This window comes from Chenopodium quinoa, unplaced genomic scaffold, assembly GCF_001683475.1.
Source record: "Chenopodium quinoa cultivar QQ74 unplaced genomic scaffold, ASM168347v1, whole genome shotgun sequence".
NCBI lineage: Eukaryota > Viridiplantae > Streptophyta > Magnoliopsida > Caryophyllales > Amaranthaceae > Chenopodium > Chenopodium quinoa.
Window position 1 is genome coordinate 3,628,513 of NW_018744151.1, and position 18,430 is coordinate 3,646,942.

The following is an 18,430-nucleotide window of genomic DNA, read 5'->3' on the forward strand; positions in this document are numbered from 1 at the left end:
GTGATTATAAAATTAATTCTATTTTATTATAGTTAGTGTTTAGTGAGATACTCTATTACATTAATATAACTAATGAATAGTATAAATAAATTATTTGAGATTTTTTTTTCTTTCAAAAAAAATTAAAATGAGAGAAATAATTTTAAAAATTACAGGGTAAAGTGCGTTAATTAAAGAAGCATTCAAAATTTTACTCACCAGTAGTGGTTTGTTTAGTAGACAATCAACAAACATCTATATCTATACTATATATTAAAAAGCGTTCCTAAAGAAGTTGAGATGCCACGTGGCGCTCTCCTCAAAGCGTTCCTAATGAAGTTTAGGTGTCATGTGGCGCTCTTCTCATTTAATCTGATTTTCACTCCATGTGTTCTTACAAGATTTGAACCCACAACTTCAAGTTTAAATTTCAATGTGTTAGCCACTAAGCTATTACCATATTACATGTCATTTAATAAAAATAAAATATTACTAAAGATTTTTGTCATGGAAATAATGCAGCAATTCGGGGCATCGCCCGGGCCTAACACTAGTTTGTAATTAAAAACTGCAAGGCCATTTAATTTGTCCAAGATCAATATACATCAATCAATGACTGCTCAATTTTTGGGAGACTTTTACTCAATCTTGGTTAATAACTCCCAAAATTTAGTAGTCATTGAGTTTTTTGCAAAGAAACTGTGGCCTAACCTGGAACAAATGGCTATCACTCTATCAGGCTATGTAGCAGGAAATACCGACAATAAAATCGAAGTTTCTGCGTATTAGTCCTGTCAATTATATGCTCCTTTGCTCACTATCTTATGCAATGTTTCCATTTTCAAGATAGGAGGGGTGGGTAAAACGCTACATCTGAGATCGAGTAAAACCATTGATTTAAGCAGCTGGTATCGGTTGAGACCTCACCCCTCAACAGATATAAGTGACCCAACGACAATATACTGAATCCCATAACCAGCTGATTGCAACGATATGTTGCAGTAAAACCAATCTTACATACACAGGTTTTTGCGCAAGCAAACATCATCGACGAAATCAGGATTTCTTGGTATTCTAACCATCTACGTGAAATTAATGTGAACAATGGTTCTGTACAAGATAGCTGGAAGTATAAAAAGATAAGACAGAGAGATACAGTGTTAAGGATGAAGAAAATATTTTCAACCATTGCGGGATTCTTCAAATAACAACAGTATACTCCGTCTTGCCTCCATCTTCTCTTCATTCTTTTTTCATGGGTTTGACCTACACCTTGCACAGATATCAGAATGTTTACAGAGGGATGAGTAACACTGTATGACAGTTGCAAAAGAGCAGCAGAAAATGCAGTCATTAATCTATTTACAACAACAGAACTCAACTATGATTGAACCAAGATGAACTATCAAAAGACACAATTAAAACAATAATCTTTTGACCATATATTTGTAGCATGTCTTGATTAACCTATGTTGCCGGGTCTTGGGTACTCATGTCTGACACATCCGGGTACCTGCACGTATCTGACATCACCTCTAGCCTTGGAAAACCTATAGTGTATCTGTTTTAAATAATCTTAAAACACTAAGGAAAAAGTCTTGAACAGTATATGAATCTGAACATAGATGTTTCGTCTTATGAAACCACAATCTATTTGCTTTGTTGTCACTGAATCAGAAATTAGATTTGATATTCTGTCTGCAGTAAGAATTTAAAAATAAATCTGTAAATGCTCAGGACTTTTGCTTATCAGTAAGAATGTTCATTATTGGATGCCATGCCACGATTGCCAGAACCTACTTTACGCTTCTTTGGAATAGAATAAATAACTTGATGTAAACTAGCTATATCTGTTTCAAAAACTATTTCCTCATTCAGGATATCATTTATTTTATGCAGTTTCACCTCTTCTATTATGACTATCCTGCACAGAAGTACTGAGAGGTTTATTCTAGCACTCTATTTGGTTACGAGTGTTCATCAAGGGTGTAGTGTACTAGTGTGTATTTGTGTTTGGCATGGATGAAACACACCAAGCAAAAAATAGTAATTATTCATCATTATATGCTTGAAAAAAAAATCTACTATTACTCCGTATATAACTTTTTCTCAGTATCATGCTTTCTACAAAAAAAATTCTGAACATCACCACATCCCTCAAAAGTAAGGCTATTTTGGACGGAGGAAACATTTTTCTGGTCAATAACAACAAAACATTATTTTCTAAAGAGTAGAGACAACCTAAATAAAGCACAAAAAGGACAAATATGAAGAGATTTTAAAGATGTAAACAAGAATTAACTAATACTTCCTCCGTTTATTTTTAGTTGACACTGTTTAACTTTTATACTATTCACACAACATGCTTTGACTCACTTTTGTGGTTTATAAATTCGATAAAACATATTCATGTGGGATCTTGTTTGAATCGTTTCAATGTATATTTTATTAATATCCACTTTTATAATTTTACAATGTTTATAATTAGAGATATTAATCATCAAAAACATGCGTTAGCAAGCGTGATAATAGAAAGGTGTCAACTAAAAAAACAAAGTATGATTCACACTTCGACAAGGTAGTTGCTTAGTGAAATGGATAATGCAACCAGTTTATTTGACCAATACAAAAAGAACAGGACCAAGATAATGCAACCAATACAAAAAGAACAGGACCAAGGGATCCAATTTAACTACCAAGGCTAACACATGACCCAATTCAACATCAAGATAAAAGAGAAAAGGCTTGTAAATACCATATACAACAAAGTCATGTACATATTCATATCAAGTAAGACCTTACCATATATCCTTCTTGAGGAAGACTCTTGCTGTATATGGGAAATTCAAAGAGGAAAATCTTCTTGAACCACAAAGGCAGATTTCCATATACTGCTGGTGGCAAAGGGACAAGTGGGCTGAAAAAACAGGATCCCAACTAGTCAGTAATCACTGTTTCTTATGTTTCAACTTGTGTTCAGGAACGAATCCAACAAAGGTCGCTCTTGAGTCAACTTTGCTTTTATTTATTTTTCAAGATTTACAGTGTTTAGCTACAAAATTATAGTAAAGTAAATCTTCTAGTAATTTCTTATGACAGGTAAAGAAGGAATTCCATTCTCCACAAGGCCTCAAGTTTATAATAGTCCAAACAGTATAATTTAGTTAATTAAAAAGAAAAAAGGCATCAAAATCTATATGTAAAATTTGAACGTGTCATCTCAAGTAAATGTATGTACAATGCAGTTTTATATATAACACTTCAAATTCCTTTTCCTTCAAGGTTTCAATTGCATTAATTATAAATTCATATCTGCAACTCCTAATATTCAAAGGACAGGGACACAAACTTCATCACTATTTCCTTTATAACCTTAAACAACTTGTTATGGTAATGATGACATGAACTAAAATCCGCCTGGGAAAAAATTGACTAAATTGTTCTGCTTAGATTAAATAAAATTCAAAAATACATTCGAAGAAGTCAGAATTATGGAAGCAATCTCAGTGGTGCCATTGACAAAAATGCAATGTAACTAGATTGTCCAAGCCTATTTATCAAATTATCAGTGCCTGGAGAAGATGCTGAAGATGAAAATACTGACCTAGTAACTCTCTTGTATTGTCTGTATTCATCCACACTGCCAAATTTCTTATCTGCTGAAGCCTGTTGGACACAGGAAGAACATTTACCAAATGTTTTACTAAAACAAATATCATGAGTAACAAGTGACAACAAGCTTAAATCTTACCTCAAGCAATGGTAATCCACTGACAAAAAAGTAGCAGCAGCGTGAGGAACACTGGCCCTATGACAACAAGCCACTCAGCACCTACTAGAACTGGTATCGAGCTGATAAAAATTCCCCACCAAAGAAATATCTGCCAGATTGAAGTAGATTTGTTGAAAAAGAAAGACATAAGCAGAGCAACATTCTCAGCTCAAAGAAAACAGCTTGAAAAATATTTATTTAGGGAGAAAAGTAAGGAGAAGATAAATGAAATTGGTTAATCTAGCAAAATGTGCAGCTAACAAATATGTCTAAATAAACACAAAAATATTCCAAACATACGAGTACTTGTACATATTATGAGATTTAACAGCTGTTGGTAACATTGAATTTGATAACAGGTGATGTTCCTTAAAAAAATTCTTTATATTAAACACATTTAAGATGGTGCAGCTGAATGAATTGATCACAGAAATTTCTAAGGGGTAAAGGAATGATTTGTTTGAACTATGCAACTGATGGAGCTCACAGGACATGCAGTATCCTAGACACAGATTTGCTCATACTCACTAGCAAGTAGCAACTCTTTGTGGTGATAAATGCTGATTAAAAAGTAGTGGACCGTCAACCTTATTATGTTCAAATCATCATAACAGATTTGCAGCCACAAGCAACTCTTATAAGTAATTCAAACATATCAGAAAACAGATCAAAAACAGAGGGGTGTGTGTGTGTGTGAGTGTTGGGGGGGGGGGGGGGGGGTTCTCATAATGCTTCCAGTTTTTTAGAAGGATCAAATATTGCATATGCTTTGATTAGTCCTCTGTACATTATAAGCAATACTAACCTCTCCAAAGTAGTTTGGATGACGAGAGTACTTTCCAAACTCCAACATCGCACCATTTCCCTCTATTACTTGGTGAATTTTTGAATGAAAGTTTCTGTTGATCAGCTGTAGCTTCAATAGAAAAAACCTATGGACCACATAATCCACCCAATTATATCCGCTGCTCCAATGGATGGATCCTTGTCACTTGCATTGACAATTGTCACAGGTAAGCTCACAGTCCATACCCACACAGCCTGTCATCATTTGATAACAGATTTATTATGTGATTGGACATTCTCAAATGATAAAGAAAATAAAGATAAACTAAGGAATATCCCAATGGTAAAAAACACAAATAAATTAAATCATTGCAACAACCTGAAAGATCCAAAATACTGCCAGTTTTCCCAAATTTGCACGCATTTCATCAAATCGATGGTCCTCCCCCCACTGCAATATCCTGATAAGAAGCTCCGAAGTCAAATGTAAGAACCATATCCATTGTTCTATAACCTACTGAACTTGATTTCATTTAGGAGGGAGCACTGGACATAGATACAGACCATACAGTGCTATTGTCAAATGCAAGCGAAACTTGCTTGGGTCAGGTTGTACTAAGACTACTAACATAGGAAAGACACTGAAAACAAAAGCTACAAAATGCACAAATAGGCACAGAAAACCAGGCCTGAACCAAGGGGCACAAGTTCATGCATACAACCAAATTTATACTATACCGAATACGAACTAAGATCAAAGCATCAGTTCATACCTCATCAAAAGAAATAACCCCAGACGTAGACCCCATATGACCACGAGCAAAGTCAGAATTACCTGGATAACAGATGAATCTGCATATCAGAAATATCACAAACTAATACGTAGTATATTATTTTTGACAGACTCTGACAGGGTTTAATAAAACACTAAACGCCCTATGAGGGATTGGTTCCCAGCTTCAATTGCCAGTTTATGGAATCATAATAGACCCAATGAGACAATACACTTTTGAGTACATATCTCCCAGAGCTCTTTGGGCTCTTTATTATTTAGATTAGCCATTTGTAAAGTAAGGTGCTTGGTTCCACCCCCATGTTGGATATGAGATTGTGATGCATGTTACGGCATCTCAGATAAGGCATCCGTAACCTAGTAAATTCATTGTACATTCATAAAACTGTTGGCAGTAGATCATACAAAGGCTTGATTTGATTCTGATTAGCAATAGATTTGAGCAAAAATTTATATATTTGTGCAATAAGAACAACAGCATAAACACCAATAACCGCATTTTTATGCCACTAACATATGGTTAAAAAGACAGCTTTTTACATTAATATGAGAATCAAAGTCAAAAGACCATAATTTTACGAGACAGAAAGAACAATAAAGAAAGCACCATATGAGGAAGATTAAATGGACATTCATATGAGCTGCATAGTCAGAGCAACATTTGAATTTTGGAATAGTAACAAGTACCTGTCTAAAATTCCATGAGGCTTTGATGACTATAGTCAATACAGCAAGTATGATAAAATTTGTGCTCCCTGAGACAAGCATTAAAATTAGTTACATGGAAGGCAACGAAGAATAAATGATATAGCGCCTTCTAACTTAATATGTGCTCTCTGAGACAAGCATTAAAATTAGTAAGTTTTCTAGAAAAGAAAAAAAAATTAAGAACTCCTCACAATAAAAAAAGGGATGATCATAATATTATTAATGGGTTGCTCTGCTACAACTTATTTTTCAAAATCATAATGTTTGAGCAATTTTAAATGACATCAAAAGAATATTCTAATGGCTTGTTCGAAAGTTTTGTTGAAATGGTTAATCACATTGAAGATGGAAGCAACATTTACCATCAACACACACCGATTGCCTAGATTTCTCATTCATACGAATGAGCAAATCAGTTTCAAATTGGTTATGCTCACTTGCACTAATGAGCAAGTTCTGCTCTCAAAACCCCATCACATGACAAATTTGCTCATTTTGTGCAAGACAGACAAAATTAACTTAAATAAGCTAAAAAAATTTGCTCATTTGTTCAAATGTTGTGCAAATGAGCATTTATGGTAATCAATTGTTCATTGCTGAGTACAACCGGTTGTATAATAAAAATTGTCATCACCCTATGTTTAAACTGGTTCTAGTTTGTTAGTTTGTACTTTGTAGACTATAAGAATACTATTGTAATCAGAAGTATAATGAAGAAGAAACAGTTGAAAGACTTGAAACAATCCAAACATATCAGGTTGTAAATTGTACTAATAACAATGTAGCAATAACAAAAACTCTCTTGTTCTTTTTCCCTAATTCAAAGGTTCCACAAATATAACTCAACCAATAATTGACATTTGAAATTAATTGATTAAAAATCAAGAATTACAGAATTATGGGCATAAAAAAAAGTACCAGCAAAGTCGGTGACTTTATCAAACTTGAGAAGCGCTGTAACAACAAAGAATACGAATTGATAACACACCTGCAGAAACAATACAAGAAATACCCAGAAAAAAATAATTAAAGGGGTTAAATTCTAAGGAAAAATCAGAGCAAAATATAAGGAAACAAATTAATGTAAGAGGATTACTGTGATAATGGCAGTGATAGCTAAGAAATGGGAGTCAAGAACTTTAGCCATGTCTGAGTGAAAATGTAAGAAATTGCAGGGTTTAATTTGCTGGAATTAATGTTAATTTGTTAATGGATATTATGGAAAATTGAAGAAGATGACTATTCTAGTATTCTATGGTGTAGTACGTATGTTTTATGTGGACTATATTTGAACACCACATTTTGTTTACCATTATTCTTTTCTTTACTTACGTACAACCGTAATACAAGTGTACAACAAAGCATTTGTTTACACCTCATGTTACACATCAGTATTACTATCTCCATTAACTATTATTTACAACAAAAGAATATTTTATATCTCACAAATAATATCCTTTTATTGCAAATAATATTTAACGAAGGCAGTATTTACACTTTGTAAATTTCAACATTGTCCAATTTTCTTCCCCGTTTTGGTGATTGCTACAAGAAAACGGAAGTGAAAGTTGGGATTATTGCAAAATAATCGTTAGTTGGGATTATTGCAAAATAATCGTTAGTTGGGATTATTCAAAGTAAATTAGACAAATTTGGGTTAATAAAGTGTATTTTTCCTTCTTTTTTATCACGTAAACATACAATTATACTGCTTCCTTCGTGTGTTTAAGCAATGAATATGAGTGGAAAAAAAATAAAAAATAAGTAGCGGGTTTGGATGACCATGAAAGAAAAAAAAAATTAAAAAGTATTGTATAATATTAAAATGTACTCCGTATTTGCCCCCCCAAAAAAAAGTATAACACTTATTAAAAATTTAAAACACGATCACATTTGATAAGTGTAACACTTATTAAAACACAGAGAGGATACATGGGTAGTAAATATTAGTTGTATGAAAGTTAATAGTTTAAAAAATACATTTTAAATCGGATCTAATGTGACCTTACATTATATAGTTTGATGCTTTTATGTTAGTTTTGATAGTCAAAGGTTTTAAAAGTTGTCCACAAAAACTCAAAACCTAACAAAACAAAAAAGAACAAAGACAATAGCTCCCCCCCCCCCCTCCCCAAAAAAAAAAAAAAAAAAAATAGTACGATGATCTTTTCTATCTATTTCAGATTTACTTTTTTTTTTATTTTTTTACGGATACAACAGAAGAAATTAAGGGTCTGTTCTAATTTACTGAACTAAGCTGAATTGAACTAAATTGAAATGAAATTAAGCTGAAGTTAACATGTTCTAAGTGAGGTAAATATTCAAAAAAAAAATCTAATATTCACAATTCAAATGTTCATTATGTAATATTTTTTATTTGAGAAAATTCAATAGTAGTCCATAATTTTTAAAATTGGACGGTTGTGATTTAATATTTTTGAACTTTTTCTAAATGTTAAAGTTAATTAAGATTCATTTTCCTATTTTAGGAATTCATTTTAAATCTTTGAAAACTAAATATTCTAAATTTAAATTTCTTTCATATTAATTTATGAAATTCAGTTTTAATTAGTTATAAAATTAAAATTCTAGCAATTAAATTAAATTAAATTAAATTTTATGAGGATATAATTAAATTAATATCATAATTTTAAAATACTAATATTAAAATAACATTATCAGTTTAAATAATTTTAAAACAGTACTATAATTTTAAAATCATTAAATCTTAACTGTTCATTATTAATGGTTATCATTTTTCTAAAGACAACAAACAATAGATCATTCTTTTAGATTTGGATTTTCGATCATTTAAATTTAAGTTCATAAACCAAACTAGGTCACAAATATATTTATGAAATAAACCTCTTTTATTTACTAGTTAATTATTGCCTCAAAAAACTTTGCTAGTTAATTCTATATAAGATCATTTAGGGTCTGTTCTCATACGTTTATTTTCAATTCAGTTCAGCTCAGCTCAGTTCAGTTCAGCTCAATTCCTAATTTTCTTCTCTTATAAAATATTCATTTCAGTTCAATTTAGTTCAATTCAGTTCAGTTCAGCTCACTTCAATATATTAGAACAGACCCTTAATTTAAAATAATTTATAGCTTAACATTTTCATTAAGGGTTGTAGTATTTTTAATCCATGCTTGTTCATTTATAAAAATGTGTTGTCCACATCATATATTGGCTCTTATATATATAGTGTATATTATATTTGTTTAGTATTTTACTTTGTATAGGATCACTTTGAATAATTTTATGTTCATTTTCAACCGATTTATGGCTATGATACCATTTCAGGAATTAATTTTCCTTGGTTAGATTTGTATTACTGTAAAGAAGAGTATATACATAAGAACTAAGGCTCTGTTCTCATTGACTGAACTCAGCTGAACTAAACTGAACTGAATTGAAATGAATATTTTATAAGAGAAGGAAATTAGGAGCTGAGCTGAACTGAGCTAAACTGAACTGAACTGAATATCAACGTAAGAGAACAGGCCCTAAATTGGGCTTATCAACACATAGCCCAAACTATACATTACACAATTAGCCTTCTAGGACTGCAAACGATCCGAATCGAGCAGAGTTTCACTTCGTTCGAGTTAAGCTTGATAAGAATTATTCGTGTTCTAACTATCTCGAGCTTGAACGAGCTTTTAAAAATCTCGTTCAAGCTTAGCTCATTAAGAATTTAGCTCGTTGCAATTCTGTACTGTTCAAGAACACAGTCGTTTGTATTTCGAGTATAAATTCGAGGTTAAATAGGTTTAAATCGGGCTTGATTTAATAAATGAGCCCAATTTTAACATTATCGAGTTGTTCATGAATCATGAACATTATCAAGTCGAATATGATATTGTTCGGGCTTTGTTCATCTATTTGACGAGATTAAAAATTTTGTTTAAGCTTGGTTGTTGGTTTAACAAACAAGTTTTGATCGAATTTTTTACCAAAATTGTTCATGAGTACATACATTATAGGCCTAAGACCAACAAGTAAAATAAAGAACACACATAAGACATTTTGATATCATACAGAATCGATTATGTAACTACTCGCTGAGTCGTTGTAAGGTAGCTCTGCTATGCAGTTGACTAGTGATTGTCTACTGCTGTCGAAAATCAAAAAATCTCTGGACTTGTTTTATTAATTTTATTGTTTGGTCGGAATTACAAGAATATTCATGTACAGTAGTACTACTGTAATACTGTTACTTGGATTCGTCATACTCGTACATTTCACTAAACTATTTTCACGTGTTACAACTTGGCATACTTCTCGAAATTTTCGAGTATTTTTGTTAAAAGAAGAGTCCAAAATCCAACTTAAATTACTGGAGTACTAGCTAGTCTCAGACTCTCAGTGGTATATTATTAGGACTCTATGATTCAAATTCGGTTAATTAGTTAGCTTGAGTCTAGGAATTGCAGTATTTTCTTAATTTTAATATAGTTTATGTTTCGGTTGAAAACAATGGGACCTTGCCGAAGGTCCACTGAAATGGAGAAGACTGGATTCGATCCAAGTTGTGTTGGGCCGAAGGTTTCCTGCACAGTGAACACACGTAAACTAGCCTCGGGGGTGTTTCCGAGGAAGGCCCCTCCGATGCTAAAGTCAGTACAATGTGTAAAAGGAAGACACTATGCAAGAGAGTTTGTAGCTTGAGGCTTTTGTGGAATATTTCTGAATGCAAGAATGAGCATATGAATTGGAATCTCAATCTCCCCGTGAATGTGTCAATATGATGGCTTTTATACCTCATCATACATGGAGAGGTTGGGCTTTAGCCCAATTGGCTTACTTTGTGGGCTGACCTTTGACCTTTGAGCAATTGGAGAGTTGAACCTTGACCTTGGGCTTTTAATTGGATCATTTAGTGCTTAGGCCCAATTTTGACTAAATTGGACCCAAACAACTTGCCCCCCAGACCCGATTTGGAAGGATGACGGGTCGGGTTTGATTTAATTCAGAAAAGGAGGGAAGTAAATGATTTAATTGATCCAAAAATTTGAATTTAAACCGTAATTAATGAGATAACAACGGTTAATGATTTGCGGAAGTTGGACGGATAATGGGCAGTTTAATCACAAGACATGTGTTTAATGGCTACTTAGTGGGTATTTAAGAGAAATTAAAGCACAAACTCTTCGTATCCCGTACCTGGAGATATAAACAGAGGCGCATCATTCTCCTCACTTATTCACCAACACAAACCCAGAATTCTTCGAGAGAGAAACCAAGAACCCGCATCAAAACTTCGCAAATTCCCCGAGCATTGAGCTTAGAAACTGAGACTTGCCACTACGAACTCGTAAATCGGCAACTTTCGCTTCAGATTAAGGTAAATTCCTTTGATTTCAGTTTATTTTTTCTTCGAATTCGAACTCCTTCCCCTTTTCTTTCGACTTTTCTCTTCGAAATAATCCATGGCAAGAGGAGTTAGAGGTAGAGCCCGTGCTCCAAGAAGAGCAAGGCCGATTCCCGATCCTAGGAACAGGATTGGGACCTGGAATGGTCAAAGGCCGGAGTCTGACCCTGCTGAAGGGATTAGGGCGACTCCCCTTTCCTCGGCTCCTCCTCAAAGAACGGATGAGCCGAGCGCTTCTGGACGGGATGATGAAGTTCCCGCTGTCCTTTGGGATATCCTCCCTGGGTTTTCAGAGTGGGAGAATGCCGAAGTCGTTTCGGCCATGATAAAGAACCGCCCCTACTCATGGTGGGTAGAGAACGCCGATCAATATCGATTTGCCGAGCAAATTGAGTTGCATTACGGCATTTTTGAAGCTGATGGATATTGGTGCCGAATGCCCTCAGCATCCGATAGAATCCATCGTCCACCCCCGGGGTATGTGGGGGTGTACACAAGACAGCTTCAGTATGGGCTGAGGTTCCCTTTGGACGTTTTCGTCCGAGACTTGCTGATCCATTACAACATTTCCCTATGCCAGCTAACCCCCACCAGCATCCGAAGGGTGATGACATACTTATGGGTCTGCAAGTTCTTCAAGTACGTGCCGAACCTGCACTGCTTCAGAAAGCTCCATCGGCTAGTGCCAAATATTCAAAGTGGGCACGGAAGCCATGGTTCTGGGTGGTATCGGATTGAGTCCCGGCCCCAATACTTGACCATGTGGCCAAATGACTCTTCAGACAAGGACTGGAGAGGTCAATGGATTTGGGTTAGGGCACCCACAGATCCGGGCCACCCTTGCGTCTTCAGCGCTCCCCGGTACTTAGCTGAGCCTGATCCCGAAATGGGAAGTCTAGGTCCCCCCGCAGATAACGGGGCGGATCCGAACCTAGATCAGCAACATATCTTCGGCAAGCTGCCGAACCCGGGGGGAAGTGGTCGAATGCAGCATATCCCGGAGACTTGGCTCCCCGATACGCATTACGTTTTCCAAGAGAACATGCTAGCAGCTGTTGGCCTCAGCCGAAAGTTTAAGGATGGTAAGCTTCTTCGGCTGGGGCCGAGGCTTTTTAACCTCTTTTTCTTCTCTCGCTTTGCTTTTTTTATGCTGTGCCAACATATCTGAGCTAAACTTTTTCCCTTTCCTTTTTTCAGAGCGGGACGAGACCAACGTTGGTATTAACTACGCTCGTCTTGGTGTTAACCGAGAGCGAGTTGTAACTGAACGGGCCCCGTCTATCACTGAGCCGAGGCATAGGGAAGTTCATCTGGATTCTTCCCACTTCCGAATTGAGGCTGTTGCTCTGTATCAGAGGCAGAAGCCTTGGTGGAAGAAGAGAGACCCTTGGTTTCAGCTGCTGAACGAAGAAGCTGAAGCTGCCCGCACAGCCGAAGAGGTTGCACGGGTACTTGAGGCTTGCGAAGGAGGAGAAGGGTCCTCCAGAGCTGCTGAAGCCGAAGCTGCAGCTAGAGCAGCTGAAGAAGACGAGGCTTTGCTGAAAACCTCGGTGAGCTTTCAGACAACTTGATTCTTTTTTTTTTTTTTTTTTTTTTTTTTTTTACTCACATTCTTCTTCCCCCTGTCTGTTACAGTCTGAAGAGAGTAACAGACACAGAGAAGGCAAAGCTCCTGTTCGTCCCGAAGACCAAATACAAGAGTCTTCAGACTCAGATATGGACGAGCAGCCCCTTCTAAAAAGGCGCCGAAGGATGGCCATCATCGTCCCTCATGACTTTCAGCAGAGGCCGATGACCATCGGCGTCGCAATAAGGGAACCTGAGGAAGGCAATGGATCGCCGAGGGTTCCCCAGCCAACACCCCAATCTCCTCAAAAGACCCCTCCGCCACCTCCTGAGATGGAGGTGGATCAGAGAACTCCCGAACCTAAGGGAGGGGTCCAAGAAGAAATGAAGAAGAGTGCTGATGAGCACGAAAATAAGGATGCCGTGATGTCCAGCGCTGAGGGCTTCACGGCAGACATCGCAAGAGAGGTTGAGGCTTTCGTCCTCACCCCTGAAGAAGAGGAGGTCATAGTAATTGACTCCTCTGAGAAGGATGATGCTGAGACAACCAAAGCTAATCAAGCTCCATCGTCATCCTTCCCTTCTTTCCAGACTCTGCATTCTGGAGAAATGGGTTTCTCGGCCCCCCGAATTCCAATCCCAGATCACATCTGGGACCTCATATAGGGTCAAAACCGAGAAGGAGCTGCAGCCTACTTCGGCAATTTTGCTGGCATGTCCGAAGTAGACAGGGCAAGGATCTGGTCGCTGAAGGCCACTGCTGGGATGGGCGAATCCAGCAGATCAGTTCCTGACCCAGCCAGGTCTAACCAACTGCTGATGATGCAGGTAATTTTCCTTCATTTCCTCCGAAATTCAGCTCTTTATATATATATATATATTTTTTATTTATTATTATTTTTTTTTTTTTTTTTGTCTTCCTGTTTTCAGTTCGTGCACAATCAGACTCTCACTGTAGAGCTGATAGATACCCTGCAAGATAGGGTAGACGCTGCTGTGCACGAAAAGAAGGTGGCTGAAGAGGAAGTTAAGCTTGCTAAGCTGAAGCAAGAAGCAGCTGAAGAGAAGCAGCAGGAGGTTGAGGAGTACGGGAAAAAAGCTTCCGAAGCCCTGAAAACCTTCTGCGATGCTATGGAGAAGGAAGTTTTTCCCCCACTGATGGAAGGGGAAAAATTCCTCCAGGAGCATATGGGAGTGGACGTCTCCAAATTCAAGGCTGCCGTTGAGAGCCGAATTCAAGAAGGAACTGCTGCACAAGCTGAAGTGCAGCAGCGTCTAGAGGCTCTTGAAGCCAGCCGAATGGCTGCTGAAGAGTTGCTCCTGGCCAAAGACGTCCAACTCTCAGAGGCTGCTGCTGCTGCTGAAGCCCAAAGAGCTAAATTCCAAGAGGCTGAGGATCAATTGCTGATCTAGAAAGTTGAAATGGCCCAAGCTCAGACAAAGGCTTTCCAAATTCAGCAAGAGCTGAATGAGCTGAAAGGTTCCTCCTCCAAAGTCGCTGATGAGCTGAAGAAATCCAAGGAAGACTTGGAGGAGACCCAGAAGAAGCTGGCTGATGCTGAGGCTTTACTCAAGGTCCGTGTTTATACCCAAGAGGAATATGAGATGGGTTTCAGAAACGGATTCCGAGTATGCCGAAGAGTCTGCCTTCATGCTGAGCCGAAACTGGACTGGTCTAAATGTGCTGAGTGGGTCCAGAATCCCGAAGACCCTCACATGAAGTATGCAACTCCAGCCGAAGCTGAAATTCTCAAGGCTGAGGAAGCCGAAGAGGAAGCTGAAAGACTGGAGTTGGAAGCTGAGCAGAGGGAAAGGGAGGCTCGGCAAAGTGCAAAGCCCGCTTCTTCTGCTGCTGGAGCTGAGGCCACCATGGGGCTCAACGCTGATCAGTCTGATCCTCCGGCTGAAGCATAGAAACTCGGGCAGTCGTCTTCAGAATCTTGCGGTTCATCATGTGCTTAACTTTAGACTTGCCGCTTTCTGAGTTTTTTGCCTTGTTTTTTGCTTCAGCTTGCCTTGTCGTACAGCAGTTTTATTTTTTTGCTTATGTACGTATTTCGGCAGCTGTTATTTTCCGCTTGTGGGCGGCTGCCGATACTGAATTATTGAACTTGTAGCTCAATTTTTGAGCATGAAATATTAATCTAATGCTCTTTTCTTCAGTTGCTTTACTTTTGAATGCTTTACTGTTTCTTTTCTTCAACTCTGCCGAACATAGTTGTACTGAGTGCTTCTTGCCCCCACAGAAATTGAAGTATGACTTCAGTTGAATAAGCAATTTCTGAACTTCTTCAAAATGGGTATCCGAAACACAGGGCCAACTGAAGGCAATGCTTCTGGGATACAAGTCTTACTGAAGATTGACTGTCTGAAAGTTGGATATCCGAAACACAGGGCCAACTGAAGGCAATGCTTGGGATATTAGCTTTCTGGGACTAACCTCTTTAGAACAAGTCTTACTGAAATTTGACTTCAGCCGAAAGACCAGCGTTCTTAAAGAAGACGCATATCCGAAACACAAGGCCAACTGAAGGCAATGTTTCGAATAATGGCTTTCTGGGATACAAGGCTCAGTTAAGGCAATATCCCAGAATTGTCCATGGACTAATGTCTTTGGAGAACAGGTCTTACTGAAGTTTGATTTCAGCTGAAAGACCAGTGTTCTTTAAAAAGACGAGTTTTGTAAGCCATCTGAAACCCAGTTACCCGAAGGCGAAGGTTTCAGACGAGGCTGATTTAAAAATTTTCAACTGTTGCTGTTATCCTTGATTTTCTGTCTATCTTTGAAAAATGGATACCCGAAACACAGGGCCAACTTAAGGCAATGTTTCGGATAATGGCTCTCTGGGATACAAGGCTCAGTTAAGGCAATATCCCAGATTTGTCCATGGACTCATGTCTTTGGAGAACAAGTCTTACTGAAGTTTGACTTCAGCTGAAAGACCGGTGTTCTTTAAAAAGACGAGTTTTGTCAGCAATCTGAAGCCCAGTTACCCGAAGGCGAAGGTTTCAGACGAGGCTGAATAAAAAACCCTTAAAGAGTAGATAGAACCGAGAAAACTTTGAAAGGATAAAAAGTTGTAAATATTTATATAAATGGCGGCTCCAAGGCCTTTCATTAGTTCAAAATGTACTTACAAAGATTGTTCTGCCCCGAAGGGTTTACACATGATATTTTTTCAGTACATCAGCGTTCCAGTGATTTTTCAACTCAGTTCCATCCAACTGCCGAAGTCGGTATGTCCCTGGCTGAAGCTCATCATAAATTTCATAAGGTCCCTCCCATGTAGCTGAGAGCTTCCCATGGATTCGGCCTTTCTGAACTGCAGCAGCATTCCGAAGGACAAGATCTCCAATTTTGAGAGGCCTTGCATGGACCCTTCGGTTATAAAATTTGCTGACTCTCTGCTTATAGGCCGCCATTTTATCTCGAGCTGAGTCTCTTACTTCGTCGAGGAAGTCGAGAGATTCCCTCATCAGTCGCTCATTCTCAGCCGAGAAATGGTGCACTCGAAGGCTCTCAGAGCCAATTTCCACTGGAAGGACGGCTTCGGCACCGTACACCAGTTCAAAAGGTGAGTGGCCCGTTGCCTCTTTTTCAGTTGTCCGAAGGGACCAAAGGGTTCCAGGGAGCTCCTCTAGCCATTTGGACTTTTGATCTTCCACCCTCTTCTTGAGGGCACTTAAGATCTGTTTATTTGCTGCTTCGGCTTGTCCGTTACTCTGCGGGTGGCATACCGCTGAAAATGCCAGTGTTATGCCGAACTGATCTGTATATCGCTTCAGCGGTAAGTTGTCAAATTGCCTCCCATGATCGAAGACAAATACTCTCGGGATGCCAAAGCGAGTGATGATATTCTGCCAGATAAACTTTCTGACAGTTTGCTCTGTAATGTTCGAGGCTGCTTCGGCCTCGATCCATTTACTGAAGTAGTCGACACCAACTATCAGCCATTTTTTCTGGTACACAGCCTCTGGAAATGGTCCCAGTATATCCAGTCCCCATTGGGCAAACGGGAGTGGATTAAGGATCGGCTGAAGATCCCTTGCTGGCTGATGGATAACTGGAGCATATTTTTGACATTTTTCGCATTTCCGAACCAGCTCCTTAGCATCTGCGATCATGGTGGGCCAGTAATATCCAGCCCTCAATGCCTTGTGGGCTAAGGTTCTTCCCCCAATGTGGTTCCCACAGATGCCGAGGTGAATCTCCCGCAGGATATAATCTGCATCTGTTGGTCCCACGCATTTCAGCAATGGGGCTGAGAAGGACTTTTTCAGAAGTTCCCCCCTGAAGACAATGAACCTAGAGCTGGTTCTCTTCATTTTGGAGGCCAAAGCTTTGTCCTCAGGAGTTTCTCCCCGAAGCTTAAAAGCTAAAATGGGTTCCATCCAACTAGGCTCTGGGTCGGCGCAGCACACTTCAGGTGCTTCGTCGACACTTCTTACTCGACGCACTTCTACATATACAGACCTGTTCAGCTCGGTAAAAGATGAACTAGCAAGTTTGGAGAGTGCATCGGCCTGAGTATTCTGACCCCTTGGGATCAGCTGAACCTCAAAAGTTTTCAGCTCTGCAATGACTGATTTGATCTTGGCAAGATAAGCTATCATGGAGGGCTCTTTGGCCTCATAGCTGCCACTGATCTGATATGCAACTAGATGAGAGTCTGTTTTTAAGCAGACATGATCGGCTTCCAAGGAGATGCATAATTGTAGGCCGGCGATTGCTGCCTCATATTCGGCTTCATTGTTCGAGGCCTTAAAAGAAAATTTTAGTGCATACTCAAAGGATTGGCCTTCGGGAGAAGTTATCACTACTCCTGCCCCCGAACCGTTTTCGGTGGAAGACCCATCCGTAAACACGGTCCAGACTTTCTTTTCACTGTCCAGCACTTCTTGGTATGAGCATTCGGCCAAGAAATCCGCCAGGGCTTGAGCCTTAATGGCAGCCCTCGGACGGTAGCTGATGCTGAATTCGGTGAGCTCAAAAGCCCACTTGGCTAGCCTACCGGATTTTTCAACCTTGCCAAGAACTTTTTCCAATGGCTGATCAGTTAAGACCACTATCTGATGGCAATCAAAATAGGGCCTCAGCTTCCGAGCAGCTACTACTACCGCGAAAGCAACTTTCTCGAGTAGAGGATAGCGGGTCTCGGCATCCGTCAGTGTATGACTGACGAAATAAATCGGTTGCTGACTCTTACTCTCTTCCCTCAGCAATACTGCGCTGATGGTGGCCGGGCTCACGGCCACATATAGGTATAGAATTTCTCCTTCAACTGGGCTAGCCAGCGTTGGGAGTTGAGCCAGATGCTCCCGAAGCTGTTGAAAGGCGTCTTTTTGCTCTTCCTCCCAAACAAGCTCTTTTGTTTTCGGGAGTTTCAGGGCTTTGAAGAAGGGTAACCCCTTATCCGAAGCTCTGGAAATGAACCTCGAGAGGGCTGC

General features: G+C 38.6%; 1 pseudogene; it reads right to left on the reverse strand.

Annotated features, from left to right (window-relative positions):
• Positions 1-923: 923 nt before the first annotated feature.
• Positions 924-7,328, reverse strand: LOC110693637 (annotated as a pseudogene).
• Positions 7,329-18,430: the final 11,102 nt, after the last annotated feature.